A 4,506-nucleotide genomic window follows, 5' to 3' on the forward strand; every position below is an offset into this window, starting at 1 on the left:
TCGACAACGTTATTTCATTAACAACAAACAAAGTGTACGCACTTGTATTATATTGGACCTTTAAGAACATTTGTAGGACTATTCTTTTTGTATCGACAACGTTATTTCATTAACAACAAACAAAGTGTACGCACTTGTATTATATTGGACCTTTAAGAACATTTGTAGGACTATTCTTTTTGTATCGACAACGTTATTTTATTAACAACAAACAAAGTGTACGCACTTGTATTATATTGGACCATTAGGAACACTTGTAGGACTATTCTTTCTGCATCGACAACGTTATTTCATTAACAACAAACAAAGTGTACGCACTTGTATTATATTGGACCTTTAAGAACATTTGTAGGACTGTTCTTTTTGTATCGACAACTTTATTTCATTAACAACAAACAAAGTGTACGCATTTGTATTATATTGGACCGTTAAGAACATTTGTAGGACTATTCTTTATCGATAACGTTATTTTATTAACAACAAACAAAGTGTACGCACTTGTATTATATTGGACCATTAGGAACACTTGTAGGACTATTCTATCTGTATCGACAACGTTATTTCATTAACAACAAACAAAGTGTACGCATTTTGTTTGTTGTTAATGAAATAACGTTGTCGATACAGAAAGAATAGTCCTACAAGTGTTCTTAAAGGTCCAATATAATACTGGACTTAGAACGCTAGAATCCAGGTTTCGATACCCGTGGTGGGCAGAGCACAGATAGTCCATTATGTAGCTTTGTGCTTAATTACAAACAAACAAACATCGTATATTTCACGTAAACGATGGAGGTTAGTCAACACTATATCTTGTTAGAGTCCCTCAGTGAGTCAGAGGTAAGTATTCGGAATTACGATGTTAAAACCCGAAACTCGATACCGCGAGATTGACCGAGCGTCAGCGGTATGTCTACAGACTTACAACGCTAAAAACCGCGTTTCAATACTCGTGGTGGGAAGAGCGCAGAAAGCCCATTGTGTAGTTTTACGTTTAAACATTCAACAAACGCCGACATACCGCTGTGCCACTAGGGGGCCATATACGATGAATCCTTGAACAGAAATATATTAGCATATATTTTGATGTTTAATACTTGCGCAGACGCCATTGTGTTTTTATTGACTTATATTTTTGATAATGTTTCCAGCGAAAAAACAACAACAAAAAAAAACTATTCACATTGAAGCTGTGGTAGGGTCACAACTTTCATATATTTCGGGTTTCGATACCCGTGATGGGTGGAGCACAGATAGCCCATTATGTAGCTTTGTGCTTAACTTCAAACAAACAAATCGGCTTAAGCCTTTTTCAAGGATCTATGAACGCCATACTTTACAAAACCGGTTTTAAATTATAGTAGCCGAAAATAATATAAACCCCCAACAATATAGTGGAATGGTGTACAGTGAAGCGTATTATAAGTATTGTTGAACAGGTTAGAGTCGTTGATAATAAAAAGAAACGTTAAAAAAGTCTCACATGAAATAATAACAGTATTATATGGTCTCCAAACTTTAACTCTTCATTTACGTCTGTATCTAGGCTACTTCACCCTCAATAAAATCCCTTCACAACTAAATAGCAACGATGACTTTCTAAACAAGTTACTCCGAAGATGGTTTACATATGAGTTCGAACACTATCCTATTTACTCTTGATGTCGTCTCTATGTATCCTTTCATTCCATAGAAGAAAGGATCAGCTCGGTTATGAATCTTATTTGATCGGATACCCTTTCTACTCCCAATGATAATACTCTTATAAAGCTCATCGAAAATTATTTCAGGTTTGTTCTCAACAACGGTTACTTTAAATTCAACTCAGCTCTCTATAAACAAACCAAACGTGTTGCTATGGGCAACAGTATTGCTGTCCTTTTGGTCTCTGTCTTTATAAATTTGTTTGTTCTCAACAACGGTTACTTTAAATTCAACTCAGCTCTCTATAAACAAACCAAACGTGTTGCTATGGGCAACAGTATTGTTGTTGTTTTGGTCTCCATCTTTATACATTTGTTTAAATCATCAGCTCTTACCCAGTGGAATTTTGAAACTAATCTTGAACCAGCTAGGTGGTACATATATATGGACGACATTTTCTGTAGATGGAATAACGGACTACATTCTCTTTTGGAGTTCTTCGTAATCAACACCCCGACATACATCTCACACTTGCCAATACTGATAACGTCCAGAAGTCTATATCCTCACTAGATGCCATGGTCACTATTGAAAACAGCAAATTTGTTCCACCGTATATTCCAAACCACGTGTTAAACCCATTATTCTACACTATAACTCATACCAGCTACCAAACTAGGTGTCATTATCGGTCAACTTAATATAACTGAAAAAAAACTGCAATACAATGGGCGGTAAGACGCAAGCCAGGATGAAACTTCAAAAGCTACTATTGTCCAAAGGCTATCCGGATAGTTACATTACTAAGACATCCCACAGTTTTGACACACAAGATTATAATAAAAGACAGCAAAGAAAGAACCCAAAACACCGTTAATTGGACTATACTCTTCGTGGATAAATCTTTAACTACTCGACATCGTCAAGCGATTAGAAGATGCTCATCATATAAATACCAAGTAAAAACTGAAGGATATACTTACTTGTTCAACCTTCAATAATAACAGTCCATGAAAAATCCAAAAAGTGCTTTACTAATAAGACCCATGGCTTAGAAAAATCCTGCACACCATCTATGAAATCACATGTACACAGTGTCCAACCACCTACGTAAGTGAATCCAATCATCCAATACGTGATCGTTTCAAAGAACTCGTTCGTGCCACTGCAAATCTGGGCGACAAAAAGGCCACTGCTGAACATTACACCAATGCACACGGCATAATTAACGAGACACCTTATAGAACCCACATTTTAGAGACTTGTGACAACTTTCTTGACAGGAAATTTAAGGAATCTCTCAATATTCAATCAAAACGCCTTTCCATTAACAAATACAATGCCTGGCCCTTATAATATTATTATTATTATTTCATGCAAGATTTTTTAACACTGAATTTTTTATTATCAGCGACTCTAACCTGTTCAACAATACTTTTAAAACGCTTCACTGTACACCGTTCCGTTATATTACTGCAGTTTTAAATTATTTTCGGTTACAATAATTAAAAATCAGTTTTTGTGACCTGAGACGTTCATAGACCCTTGAAAAAGGCGTAAGCCGATTTGTTTGCTTGTTTGAAGTTAAGCACAAAGCTACACAATGGGCTATCTGTGCTCTGCCAAGCATGGGTCTCGATACCCGGTTTCTAGCGTTGTAAGTCCGCAGACATACCGTTCTGCCACTGGGGGGCAAGGTAAGTCGAAACGACGGGTAAAATAAATAAACATTCATCTAAAGTTGTTTGTCGTGTTCATTCAACATTGTTCCCATCTGAAGTTGTTTGTCGTGTTCATTGAAAATTGTTCCCATCTGAAGTTGTTTGTCGTGTTCATTGAAAATTGTTCCCATCTGAAGCTGTCTGTCGTGTTCATTGACAGTTGTTCTCATCTGAAGTTGTTTGTCGTGTTCATTAAAAATTGTTCCCATCTGAAGCTATCTGTCGTGTTCATTGAAAATTGTTCCCATCTGAAGCTGTCTGTCGTGTTCATTGACAATTGTTCCCATCTGAAGTTGTTTGTCGTGTTCATTGAAAATTGTTCCCATCCTTCAGTCAGCACCGAAAGTGTAAACAAATGTTAATTTCCTCTCGAAAATCTTATGTACTCACTATTAGATTTGTTTCTTTGTTGTTTAGCACAACACTACACAACGCATCATTTGTGTTGTATCGAAACCCACTTCTGGTCTGACTTTTTCGTTTATATATATTTGGTATTTTCAGCATTAACGGCGGGCGGTTTATGCAGTACATGAACTAAGCCACTGTCGTAAGAATGTCCCCGCAATTGGGGGAGGGGGCGGATCAACCAGAATAGGGAAATACATATAAGGAGCCCAATTACTTTTCATGCGTAGAGTGGGGTCCTGTCTTTTAGTTACGCCACTGAACTCAGCGGCCATGTCAGAGACCTCGAGGATCAAGTACAACTACCCATCATTTAAAACAACTGACCAGAGAGAGGAGAGTCAGTCAGCAGCACGAACTGCTATTCTTGACAGACAGAGGCTATCTGAGCTAATTATGAACTGACAGAGGCTATCTGAGCTAATAGTGAACTGATAGAAGCTATCTGAGCTAATTGTGAACCGATAGAGGCTATCTGAGCTAATAGTGAACCGATATAGGCTATCTGAACTAATAGTGAACTGATAGAGGCTATCTGAGCTAATAGTGAACCGATAGAGGCTATCTGAGCTAATTGCGAACTGACAGAGGCTATCTGAGCTAATAGTGAACTGATAGAGGCTATCTGAGCTAATAGTGAACTGACAGAGGCTATCTGAGCTAATTGTGAACTGATAGAGGCTATCTGAGCTAATAGTGAACTGATAGAGGCTATCTGAGCTAATAGTGAACC

The sequence above is a fragment of the Limulus polyphemus genome, unplaced genomic scaffold (assembly GCF_000517525.1).
Source record: "Limulus polyphemus unplaced genomic scaffold, Limulus_polyphemus-2.1.2 Scaffold4990, whole genome shotgun sequence".
Taxonomy (NCBI): Eukaryota; Metazoa; Arthropoda; class Merostomata; order Xiphosura; family Limulidae; genus Limulus; species Limulus polyphemus.